At 39.9% G+C, this 13,546-nt stretch overlaps 1 protein-coding gene across 1 annotated transcript in view; it reads right to left on the bottom strand.

Annotated features, from left to right (window-relative positions):
- The window catches only part of LOC106909694 (multiple epidermal growth factor-like domains protein 11), a 102,247-nt gene extending 88,979 nt beyond the window's left edge, over positions 1 to 13,268 (bottom strand). Inside the window, exon 1 of the mRNA XM_088004544.1 lies at positions 12,817 to 13,268. The gene's annotated coding sequence lies outside the window, so the exon portion shown is untranslated. The remainder of the gene's footprint in view (positions 1 to 12,816) is intronic.
- Positions 13,269 to 13,546: the final 278 nt, after the last annotated feature.

The raw sequence follows: 13,546 nt of genomic DNA, 5'->3' as shown, positions 1-13,546 counted from the left end.
TATAAATTTGACCAGTCTATTCCTAAGTACTCTACCTGTGTCAGGATAAAACACAAGATATGCAGGACTATTCTTGTCGTAACCAACAAAAATTCCCTTTTCACAACGTGAATCCAACTTTTTCTTGTTGTATTTATACGCATAACATCCAGACCCAAAAGTTCTCATTTTAGAAAGGTCAGGTTTTTTTCCAGTTAACATGTAATATGGAGTCTGCCCAGTACGTTTGTTGTAACATCTGTTACGGATAATAGCAGCCGTCTGAACTGCATATGTCCATAAATCTTTAGGCAGATTGCTCTCAATCAACATGCATCTTGCCATTTCAAAGATAGTTCTCCATGTTCTTTCAGCTGTCCCATTCTGATGGGGAGAATAAGGGGCCGAGGTTTCATGTCTAATGGCATTTTGACTGAGCAATGACTGGAACTCACTAGATAAAAATTCAGTTCCATTATCAGATCTTATACATTTGATTTTCCCATAAGGTGCCACATCTGCAATAAACTTCTCTGTCCCTTTAACAGTGTCACTCTTAGCTTTCAGGAAGTAGGTAAAAATAGTACCTGAATAGTCATCTGTAAAAGCTAGTGTGTATCTAAACCCATCTTTAGCAGCTGGCTCTATTGGGCCAGCCAGATCTGCATGTACTAGATCCAATGCACCTTTAGCTTTTCCATCAGGCTCTCTATTTCTGGTCTGAGTAAACTTGCCCTGTGTGCACACTTCACAGTTTAGATGAGGCTTTTCAGTTTTACCTTTAATTTTCATTCCCTCTACAACACTCTCCAGCTTTGACACATCTTCATAATTACAGTGACCTAATATTTCATGCCACGTTTGAATGTCATAACATGCATTGCATTTATCAACCTCATCTGCAAGAGTATTTAAATAGAACAGTCTGTCATGAACATCAATATCAAAAGTCGTACCATTTTTATGAATGAGCCTGTTCTGTCCGTCTTTGAAGATGACTGTCGCTCCTTGGGCTGTTGCGGCTTTAACTGAAAAGATGTCCTGGGAAAATGACGGGACGTACAAGGTGTCCCTCAACATCATCTCCACAACCCGTCCATTATTGTCTCTCACACGAACTCTGGCGGTGCCTTTCTTCAGCGCGATGCCACTGGCCCTCACGCCATCAGCCAACTCCAACACATGGCTCTGAGGCTTAAACGTTGAGTCGAAATCCTGGAACTTAGCCGCGTCCGTCACAATGTGCTTTGTTGCACCGGAATCAATCATGAGGCCCTTTATCTTCGTGCCATAGATCTGGGAGTCGTCAATCTGCTTCACCTTGAAAGCGAACGTGTGGTCTTCCTCATCCCTCGCTTGTTTCACCTTGTCTCGCCTTTTCCGCCGGCAGTTTGCGTCTTTATGCGTGGCGCTCTTGCAGAAACTACACCACTGTCTCGACTCTCTGCGCTCGCCCAAGGTTGAAGAACAATCCAGGGCTTTGTGACCTCTCTGGCCGCAGGTGTAACAGATGAATTTCGTGCTCCAATCGTCTCTTCCTTTAACTTTCATCACGCAGTCTTCCGCGGAATCCGCAACACTCAACTTCTCGGTGCCCTCATAGCTCCACAGCTTGGTTTTAAATTGGGCAAAAGTTAACTCTTCATCACTCTGTGTAACGTAAACAGAGAATGGCTTGAACTCATCGGGCAGTCCTTTTAAAATCATTGCAGTCAACAGGCCATCGCTTAAAACTTCTCCTGCATTACGCAACGCTGTAATTGCAGTTTCTGCTCGTATAATATAATCAGTGACGTTCTCATTGACGGCTTTCTGAAGAGACGTCAGTTCCGTATACAAACTGATCACTCGTGGCTTACTAGAACCAGCATAGTGATCTCTCAGGATCTTTAAGGCTTTTCTGCCATCATCTGCAGCATCTCTCATGACAAGGGACAGACTCTTATCATCCAAAACTTGGATTAATTCTGCATATGCCTCTTCGTTCTTGGTGGCGTCTTCTTCCGCATCATCGGGTTCGTCTTTCAATAATATGGTGCTCTTCAGCTCAAGCAGACGTAAGTGGGCTAAGAACTTGGTTTCCCACAACTCATACTTCTTCTCATCTCCGTCAAAACATAATCGGTTCCATCGGCCGCCAAGCTCCTTCCTGGGCCCATAACCTGTAGACGCTGCCATTAGTAAAGGGCTGGAAATGCCGAGGACGGACGGAGGAAATCAACCCACAGAGCCACCAGATACGTTTGGCCTGGGTGCAGTGCTCATCAGAGCGACCTGTGGCCTTTTATTGAGAAACGATGTCACCTGCGCAAAACTCCGCCCACAACAGGAAGTCAACATGAAAACAATATTCAACAGAGCTCATTATAGGAGCTGCTGCTCAGAGCAACGCTGGTCGTTAAAGGGTTAATAGAGGAGCCAAGTTGACTTCAGGATCACTTCCTGAAGGCGCGGCTTCAGGAAGAGCAGGAGCTTCTTAAAGAGACAGAAGCCCAATTTCAAGGTGCTAAATTACAAAGTCAAATTTATGTTAAGTCATATTTGACATAAATAACATTTTATAACAACTAAACGTAACATAATTCCTGGATGTTGCTATAAAATGGCACTATGTGCTTGAAAAAATTTAAATACTGTCCCTTTCAGTAAAAAGAGGCAGGAAACCAACAGAATGAACGAAATGAGATGAAATGTTTCCAACATTTAAGTGACTGTAGAGCAAAAATGGAAAAAACTTCCATCACAAACCGTTTATGGGATCAGAAACTTTTCCTTCATTTGCTCCAAACACTGAGCAGCTGCTCATCCAATAGACCAAGATGGCAGCAACAAACAAACATTAAAAACCGTTAGCGCAGTTAGCCTTGAAGTTCATTTGAAGTTTAGCATCTCCACAGCCAAAATGGCGGCCGATTAGAGGAGCCGACCAGCCGGTTCAGACAAACGATCAGTAAGAACCGATCCGGTACGGCCGTCTGGTTCGCTGACAGAATCTCCTGTGAGAGGACTGGATTTGTCCCCACAGAGGAAATCAGCCTGAGGAGGAAGAAATCCCACAGACCGAAAACAGAGCCAGCCTGAATATGGGCGGCTCACCTTGCAACGCCTCATTCCTGCTGCCTCTGGAGGTTTCAGGAGATTTTCCTGGTTTCAGAATATAAACCCAACAAGTTTCAGGTTTGCAAACATTTAGCGCTGGAAAAATATGTAGTTTATTTAGCTGGCTCAGAGCTAAATACTTAGTTTATTTAGCTGGCTCAGAGCTAAATATGTAGTTTATTTAGCTGGCTCAGAGCTAAATACTTAGTTTATTTAGCTAGCTCAGAGCTAAATATGTAGTTTATTTAGCTGGCTCAGAGCTAAATATGTAGTTTATTTAGCTGGCTCAGAGCTAAATACTTAGTTTATTTAGCTGGCTCAGAGCTAAATACTTAGTTTATTTAGCTGGCTCAGAGCTAAATATGTAGTTTATTTAGCTGGCTCAGAGCTAAATACTTAGTTTATTTAGCTGGCTCAGAGCTAAATACTTAGTTTATTTAGCTGGCTCAGAGCTAAATACTTAGTTTATTTAGCTAGCTCAGAGCTAAATATGTAGTTTATTTAGCTGGCTCAGAGCTAAATATGTAGTTTATTTAGCTGGCTCAGAGCTAAATACTTAGTTTATTTAGCTGGCTCAGAGCTAAATACTTAGTTTATTTAGCTGGCTCAGAGCTAAATACTTAGTTTATTTAGCTGGCTCAGAGCTAAATACTTAGTTTATTTAGCTGGCTCAGAGCTAAATACTTAGTTTATTTAGCTGGCTCAGAGCTAAATACTTAGTTTATTTAGCTAGCTCAGAGCTAAATACTTAGTTTATTTAGCTGGCTCAGAGCTAAATACTTAGTTTATTTAGCTGGCTCAGAGCTAAATACTTAGTTTATTTAGCTGGCTCAGAGCTAAATACTTAGTTTATTTAGCTAGCTCAGAGCTAAATACTTAGTTTATTTAGCTGGCTCAGAGCTAAATACTTAGTTTATTTAGCTGGCTCAGAGCTAAATACTTAGTTTATTTAGCTGGCTCAGAGCTAAATACTTAGTTTATTTAGCTGGCTCAGAGCTAAATACTTAGTTTATTTAGCTGGCTCAGAGCTAAATACTTAGTTTATTTAGCTGGCTCAGAGCTAAATACTTAGTTTATTTAGCTGGCTCAGAGCTAAATACTTAGTTTATTTAGCTGGCTCAGAGCTAAATACTTAGTTTATTTAGCTGGCTCAGAGCTAAATACTTAGTTTATTTAGCTGGCTCAGAGCTAAATACTTAGTTTATTTAGCTGGCTCAGAGCTAAATACTTAGTTTATTTAGCTGGCTCAGAGCTAAATACTTAGTTTATTTAGTTGGCTCAGAGCTAAATACTTAGTTTATTTAGTTGGCTCAGAGCTAAATACTTAGTTTATTTAGTTGGCTCAGAGCTAAATATGTAGTTTATTTAGCTGGCTTTGATCTCTAACTTATTAGATGCTAAATAACCAAAATTATTGTTGTTGATTTTCAACAGTAACTTTACAAACAGCAGCAGCCCCACAGTTTGGACTTTCTTCTAAATATAAGACTTGCTTTTGGTGAAAGTCCTGGACTTCATCATCATCATCATCATCATCGTCTCCAGATGGAGGGATGTTCCTCCATGAACGAGTAAAAACTTCCTCGGTGTTGTGCAGCTTTAGGTTTGAGTCAGCCGGTTGCTAACAGGATGAGCAGATTACCTTCAAGCTTCAGCCTGAAGAAATGACAGATTTCCTGCTTGAAAGTGTTTCTCACTGTTTGTCCTTGGACTCTGAAAAGCTGCAGAACAAAATGAGTCGGAGTCTGCAGAGACTTTCCATCTGCAGAAAGTCCAAAACAGACGAGACACGCAGAAAACGAAGCAGCGAGTGAGAGCGGAGTCTTGGTACGAACGGCCGTCAGCGGCTCAGCGGGGAAAACGTTCCGGAAGAAACTCCGACATGCAGAAACCTGAGTCTGCAGGTGTTAGCATGTAAATATAGCAACAGCTAGTGATGGGTCCGCCAACACCGATGCGTCGGTACATGCATCAAGCCCACAGACCAAAACCCGTTTCGGTGCGCGTATTGGTTTCAGCAAGTCACGTGGCCGATACAGGAACTGTTCCGAAATGACATTAACGCGCCAAACTGTGTTTATAAGGAAGCGAATCTGTCAAAAGCTTTGGCCAAAATAACTCTTGATCTTTTACGGAACAGCATCAACTATGGAGCAGCTTCAAAGGAAAGGTTTCCTCAGTGTGGGACCATTTTGATCTAATATTGGAAAATAAATTTTTCATTTTGTTGCTTCATCCGGTTCTCGTCAGTTTCTACTTGATCTATCTGAATCCAAATTCAGCTGAAACTGACTCTTAGTTTGCTTTCATATTATGTTCTGCAGGTTAAGTGTCGTATTTGACTAAACTGTCTTATTTAAATAAATCCTCCTCAATGCTGAGGCATCATGAGGCATGAGAATGAAGCCCCAGATACACCTAGATAAACTCAGATATGCAGCCATTCTACAAATTACTCAGGTGCTTTTTATAAATTATTTCATATACAGTGATCCCTCACTGTAACGCGGTTCTCCTTTCACAGTTTTGCTGCTACGCAGATTTTTTTGTGCAGTTTATTTTTTCACGGTGTTCTGCGTCCTGATTGACTGTATGATTGGTAAAAACAGTCTCCGCGCTTCTTCTCTCCCTGAGTGCCAATAAAGTTACGGTATTTAATACAGATTGGAAACTGAAACTTTGAATGCCAGCTGGAAGAAACTGTGGCCAGAGGCAGCAGAACCGGACCGGAGACTCAGATCCGTCGCTCTGCCGTAGATCCAGCTGTGAATCTCGGGGCAGATTGGAGGAGACGCTTTACTGACACTCCGGATCACATTAAGGCCCGATTGATGAACATCCGCTGATCTGAAGACAGGTTTTGTTCTTTGGTTTCAGGGTAGAGTATTTATTTATGCTGTGGAATAACTGTCAAAAATAAAGGTAACTACTTCATGGATTTCGCAAATCACGGGTTATTTTCGGAACGCAACCAAAAACAAGGGTTCGCTGTAAATGTAATGTTTACTTTGTTTTGTTTTTTTGCAGCAGAAGTTTTGTCAAAAAAGCGTAAAAGGCTAAGTTTCAAAATGTTGTAAAAACTTTTTTTTTTTTAAATAAAAATCTGTGGGGAAAAAAAACTGTCCACAAGGATCCTCATTCAATCACATTCACTTAAATTTTCACTTTATGGTTCATGTTCACATTTTTTATTGACTGTATATCAAATATATTTTAAATTTAACTGAAGATATGACATAATACAATATATGATATTCAATAAAATACGAAGACTTGAATCTTATTGTATGGACTAGGTCATCAAATCACTACGTTACCTGTAGTAATTTTTAATGTCCAGCAGGTGTCAGTATTGAGTGACACAGAATCGACACAGTTTTGCTTTGTGTCTAAACGATACATGACGCCTCATCTACCCATCACTAGCAACAGCTTTAACCTTTGACCCCAGGAAGCTTTTATACATAAATAACTTAAACTTACTAAAAATAAAATGATTCATCTACTTGTGTAAACTTTCCATTTTTGTTCTTTATTTCCTGAGGTTTAATTCCCCTTTAGAAAAACTGACCAAACAGAAAAACTATGAAAAGTGATTTTAAAAAAAATTGGTTTTATATCATTATGTTGATATAAAGACTTAAAGATGTTTGTTTCACTGTGATGAGAAGATGAAGGAGTTTCTACTGCGCCGCAATCAGAGCATCGCTTCAATAGCAGCCTAAAGGTCAACTGAAGGTCAACTTAAGGTCAGTCTGCAGGTCAGTCTGGAGGTCAGTCTGAAGGTCAACACTTTGCTGAAACACGGAGTAGCTGCAGTGGCTCAAAGGATTTAAAAAATCCTTTAAAAAAATAATAAAACGTCCTGATCACTGCAGAAACTTTAGATTTTTAAAATTTGGCCTAATTTTTAGAATTATTGCAGCTTCTTCATGTCAGCATCTGCTCAGCACCAGACAGAACCGCTTTTCAAAACCATATAAACTTGGTACACACCTCGCTAAGCCCCGCCCCTCCAGCTCACCTGAACCATCATGGCCGACAATCAAAGCAGTTCAAACTCCACTGACACGGCTAGAACATCCAGAGTACAACGCCGTTTTAGGGCCCAGAGAGACAAAGGAGGCGTACATTTACACCAAGAACACAGAAACTCTTAACTGCTAAAGTCAAAATATGTGAGAAAAATCCATCCATCCATTTTCTTTACACCCTTGTCCCTTAGTGGGGTCGGGATGTGAGAAAAATACTTTCTGAAAAAAAAAAAAAAAAAAAAAAAAAAAAAAGGCAAAACAAGTCATTCATGAGTTAGAAAAGGCAAAACTTTTATAGAACACGTTTTAGGTTAATCTCAGAAAATTTCTAGAAAAACTTGGAAATGTTCTGGGTTTATAAAGTCAAAAATTTGCAAGAAAAATCTCAAATTTTGAAATTTTCTAAAAGAAAAAAAAGCAATTTTTGAGTTTTAGAAGTCAAAAATTGCTTAAAAATTATTTTTAGATTTGCAAAAAAAGAAACTTTTTTCTCAAAAATTTCTGAGATTAATCTAAATATTTTAGTTTTTTCCTCATAAATGTAATAATTACTGAATAGTGAATAAAAGTGAGAAAAACTTGCATAAAGTAGATTTTTCTTTACATATTTTGTAGCATCACAGGGTTTGTAATGGAAAACCCGAATTATTCACATGAAGGAAGTGAAAACATGAAAAACTGACTAAAGGGAAACAAACAAAGTAAAAATAAAGATTCTTATGTTTGTTTACTTGGATTATAACTCAGAGTTAGAAGCTATTTTCTGCAAATATTGAGCAAAATGCATTTCCAGTTTTCTTCACTGGATGTAAAATTTGTCAAAAAGTTTTTAGCATTTAGAAAAATGACCCACATGTGAATCCCAGAGTGATGGAGTAAATATGGCCTCCGCTTTGGATCCCCGTTTGTTTGTGGAGCACCAGCTGGTTGCTAGGCAACACAAAGGAGCCGCTGCCTGCCGGAAAAGAGGAAGAGGAGGCTCTTCGTCCAAGTCTCAGAACTGAGAGACGTTTCAACGACCGCAGCAGGAGCTGGACGAAGCTCTGGGTCCGGCAGAACCTGAGCGACGTCGGCCATCTTTGATCAAACAGGAGGAAATGATTCTGCAGATTTTCATCTTAAACTCTCACTGTGGAGGTTTTTATTCATCTCAAACGTTCCTTAAGTTGCTTTGGTGGAGCTTTTTTAGGTTTTTGTAGCTCATTTTAGTCTTTCCTGCTCTGACCTTTGATGTTGGGTCACATCCAAGTTTCTACTGGTCCGACTTTAAACCAGTTCCCCTGTTTATGATCATAATAAACATCATAGCTATCAATGAAAATGAAATAAACTTCATTTTATAAACATTTCTATGAAATTTAGAGGAAAATCATAGCAGAAGTCATCAGATCGACATCATTAAAAATCTTCAACCTTTCAACCTAACAAGTTTCAACGTTAATACTGCGTTTTACACACACACACACACACACACACACACACACAGCTCCGCCTGCTGCACGCTCACAGACCCCGAGTTATTAACGATGGTGGAAAAACTTCATGAACTGACGCTGGCAGAGGAACCAGGGATCATGAACTGGACTGTGAGCGGCGAGCCGAACTCATTAATCAGAACCAGGCGACTCGGTTCCTCCTTAGGCGGCAAATATCAGATAAAACCTGCAAGAAAACCCAGAAAGGAGCCTGACAAACTCAGACGCTACATCAGGTTCAGAATCGCCCTGAAACATCAGATAAATATCAAGAATCAACTGTTTAAAACGTCGCCAATCAGCCGTTTAAATATCGGGGAAGAGGATTTAAATATCAGCAGTCAGCAGATTGAATATCAGATTTTGGTGGTTTAACCTTCTAGGCTGATGTGTGGATGACGATGGAACCGAATCTGCTGCACCATAATTCGATGACACTTTGCGCCGTGTGAAAAATCCCAGAGGTTTCTGAAAGCTTTCCAGCCGACATCGGGTTATTACGGTAATTTAACTCCCGCCGCAGCAGGAAGTGAAATTAATCTTGAAAATTCTGGTTGTTATGGATAAATAGGCAAATATATATTTACTCACAAGACATTTAAAGAACTTCATATAATTAAAATATCCAGGTGGAGATTTGAAACTCAAAGGGTTAAATATTGTGAATCAACGGTTTAAATATCGGATGTTGATGGTTTAAAAATTATATAAATATTGGATTTAGAGACATGAACGGGATGGGAGGGAATTCCCGAATCTTTTCCTCCTTTATTGACCCCATCAGTCCAAACAACCCTGACGCGACCCCTCCCCCGCCTGTTTCTGTCCCTCATGGCCTGCAGGGATAAACTCAGGAGGTTTTATAACGGTCCACTCTCTCTCGCCCCTCCCAGCAGAAGCACTTAAAGCTCTTTCATGCTGCTTTTCTTGTCTCTTTCTTCTTTGTCGCAGCCTGAATGCGACGGCGGGAGCCGCCGGCTGCTGGCCTTAATGCTTCTCCACCGACTCTCACGGCCGCTGCTTTGTTGCTGCTTCGTCCTGAGAAAACGCCGTCCTGACTGAAGTCGCTCCATAATTCATCAAACACAAACCACTTCTGCTTTCCCTTCATTTCCTGCATCTTAATCAGCTGCGGTCAAAAGGAGACAAACACGTTTAATGAAGTTCAGCAGAAAACTTTGGTCTGATATTAACATCAAACCAAAGAGGAAACATAGATTGTTCTGATTCCATAACGACGTCACTTCATTAATAATCACGTTTCTCTTCCTGGTTTTATTTCGTTCAGGTTTTCTTCTGCTTCTCTTCTGTGTGTCAGTTTGCTTTGATTTCTTTTATTCAGGTGATTTTTTATCTTTTTTTTTGCTGTTCCATCAATATGTTTTTTTCTGGATTCTTCCTAAATTTTTCCGTTTCCTTCCTGCTTTATACGGAGGACTGACCCTGTCAAAACTATCAATAAGTGTATAAATAAAAGTAATTCTTGAGAACAATGTTGCATCCCAAAAATAAAAAATAAGAACTTTCCCAATTTATTTTATTATTCTTTGTGACAAATTCATATTAATATAACTAATATATTACTTATTTTTCATTTTTATTCCTAATCTAAGTGTTTTGTAAATTATTGTCCTTTTATCTCTTCATTTTCTGTATTTAATATATAGTTTTTGATTTCCCATTACATTTTATTTCAGTATTTATTTTCTATCCTGTATTAATTTTGTATTTTTTTATGTTTGCAGTCGATCTCAGAAAACAGAGCAAATGAAAGTAAATTTTTAAAAAAAATCATGAAATAAATAGGGAATATGAAAAATGACAACAAATAAATGAGAAATAAACAAGGAAATATAATGTAAAATTAAATATTAGTGATAAAGTTAAATACCATTGAAAATGACAAAAATAAGCATTTTTCAGATGAATCATTTACTTTAACAAGCCATATACTTATTTCCATATTTTGCATCTGCTTCTTAAAGAAGACTGATCCTGCCAAAACTGGCAATAAATGAAGAAAAAATGTCCTAATAAAGTAAATAACGTGACAAATATTGCCAGTTTTGGCAGGGTCAGTCCTCCATAGGATTTCCATTGATTTCATCAGGTCAGAATTTTCTCTCTAAAATCAAAATGGCAGCAGGATTTTGGTTTAGATGTTGCTGGGTCGCAGGTGAGTCCGGTTTGTTCTGGTTCTGGTTGTTTTCACGGGTCGGTTTGTTGGTTGGTAAACATTCCCTGACTGATCAGCTGATCACACATATTGATCCGGAGGATTCCCAGTTTGAAAAGGTCCAGCAGACAGGAACCAGGGGCTCACAGTGCGGCTCTCAGACTGCGACCCAGAACCAACCGGGCCACAGTTCTGATGATCGGAGATGAAAGTGAGCCCTAGCTGCTAACGAGGGGCAGCGGCAGACTCCTGGTTCAATTCAGGTGAGATTCTGGAAAACATCAGAGAACGCCTCGGCTTCCTTTAATCGATCATTTCTTCTTTTTCACTTCAAACGCGAGCAGACGTTTCTCCTTCCTGCCTAAACGTTGTACGTCTGGCTGCAGTCAGGCACAGTCTGCCGCTCAAACCAGATCAGAGGAACCGCACCGTTCACCACTCTACCTGCCGGTTCTGACTCTGACTCGATCCGATTCATTTTCAGCTACAAAACAATAAATATGTGGCATAACATGAAGGAATAAACAGATTGTGGCACAAATATAAGCAAGTGTTTGTATTTTAACTCAGTTTTACAGCTTGACAAAAAACAGCATCAGCAGAATAACAGCAAGGCTGAAAAGTTTGCTTCGTTCCTTAAATGCCTAGAGGTGCATGTTAGCATCAAAGCTGAATTTACACTGAATTCTATCTGATTTTTCCTCAAATTCAGAAAAAGAGCATCAAAGTTCAGGCTGGTGGTTGAAGCAATTATTGACTGGAACCACAGAGAGGAACAGAAACATGTAAACAGTTTAAACCAGAGAGAGATCATTCAGATCAAATCTCAACAAACCAATCAGAGGAGCCTCTTACAACGGCACGCTATGGCAAAATATGGACAGAAAAAATTTATAAAATTCTGTCAAAAAACTCTGAAACTTTGAGATTAATCTCAGAAGTTTTCTAGAACCCCCCCCCCCCCCCCCGCAAATTTCTGAGTTTGAAAATACTTACATTTTTAGGTTAATCTGAACAAGGTAATTTCTGAGCTCCAAAAGTAAAAAAAAAACATGCAGGAAAAACCTAAGAAAAATTTGGATTAATCTAAAAATATTTGAGAAAAAAAACAAGCTTACAAAGTGGAAAAATGAAACTCATTTCCAAGGTTTTTTTTCTAGAATTTTTTTCATTTAGATTAATTTGTTTCATTTAGAAATGTAGTTCTTCATAACTTCCTTATTTACTTGTTACAGTAATTCAAAGCCAACCAGGAATCACGCAGTGAATTAAAGGTCCAGATTCCTCCAGAACCTCCGCAGGTTGAGGGAAACTTTTGTCCCTGAGATGATTTTTGAAGCTGATCTGTTGACCCAGCAGCAGCAGCAGCAGCAGCGCTTCAGTGCATCCTCTTAAAAACAATTTAATTAAAGTAAGAGCTCAGGAAGCATCAGCAGCTGCATTACTTTTATTGCAAGGCCACATTTGTGACAAATGTCTCGGTGACACATGGCTGCAGTGCGCTAAGTGGCGCTCAGCCCGCAGCTTAAATTACTCCGCTAACTGGATGCGGCCTTCAGACCCGCACACACGAGCGGCGGCGGGATCACCTGCAGGAGTGGACCTGCGTGCTGCTGTGCGGCGCCCCCTGCTGGCGGCAGAACGAAGCCCGCTTCAGGGCATCGATGGAAACAGCAGCAGCGGCGATCAGCCTGACCTGCTGCTTGATTAAAACACCAGAATATGAGCGCGGACTGGGACCGGACCGGACCGAACCGATAGGAGCGCTCAGAGCAAACCGCTGCAGGACGTTCAATAAACTGGAAATGTGTCAAACTTTTAATAACCGCCTTTTAGTTTTATTCATTAATTTCTCTGCTACAAGATTATTAATTAATTAAAGTACTACAAATAGAAATAAAGCTCTGTGTATATATTTATATAAAACAAAAAATATCAGCTTAAGTTAAAAGTGCCTCCACTCTGCTGGTTCTGGTCCCGGTTTGCTTCCAACATGAGTCCAAATCGCGTTAAAACAACAAAACAAGCTCCTGGTTCTGCTTCGCCAGCTTACCTGCAGCGAGTTCGGTCCAGAACAAAGTTGGGTCTGACAGCGGCGGGCGGCGGCTCCTCTCAGATGAAGGTTTTCCCCAGAACAAGTCGGTCCTGAAGCGGCACCAAAGTCCTCAGCATCGCTGCAGTTTCCAACTTGACTCTGAGCTCCGCCGCAGCTTCTCTGCGCGGCGGAGCCGAAGATCAGCGGGCGGACCAAGAGGATTCACTCCCGCTTCCCTCAACCCACTGCAGCGTCTGCAGGCGACGCAGCCAAAGACCAGCAGAGGCGCCAAGAGGACACCCTGCCGTCAAAGAACCGATGCTGCGTTCAGTGAGTTTCGGGAAAGCTGGGTTTTCTATTTATTTTTGCTAAAGCGTCTGATAATTACGACGGTATATTAGGGTAGATAGAAAAAAATATATTTTCTGAGATAAATCTCAGAAATCTTCTAGAAAAAACAAGAACATTTCTGAGCTCAAAAAATAAAATAAAAATTACAAGAAAAAAATTTGAAATTTTGATGAAGCTCAGAAATTTTTCAGAAAAAACTTCGAAAGTTGACAAAAGTCAAATATGCTTGACTTTTGAAACTCAGAAAATTCCATAATTTTTTCTAGAAAATTAATCTAAAAATTTCAAATTTTTTTCTTGCAAATTTTAATTTTACCAAGATCAAAATTCCCCTTATTTTTCCCCGTTCTTCTAGGAAATTTACAACTTTTATAACTCAGACATTTCCATGTTTTTT

This window comes from Poecilia mexicana, unplaced genomic scaffold (assembly GCF_051168715.1).
Source record: "Poecilia mexicana isolate PSO_F unplaced genomic scaffold, ASM5116871v1 scaffold_3, whole genome shotgun sequence".
Classification (NCBI taxonomy): Eukaryota; Metazoa; Chordata; class Actinopteri; order Cyprinodontiformes; family Poeciliidae; genus Poecilia; species Poecilia mexicana.
The sequence above is the reverse complement of the archived record's forward strand: the minus strand, read 5'-3'. Positions and strand labels throughout refer to the sequence as shown.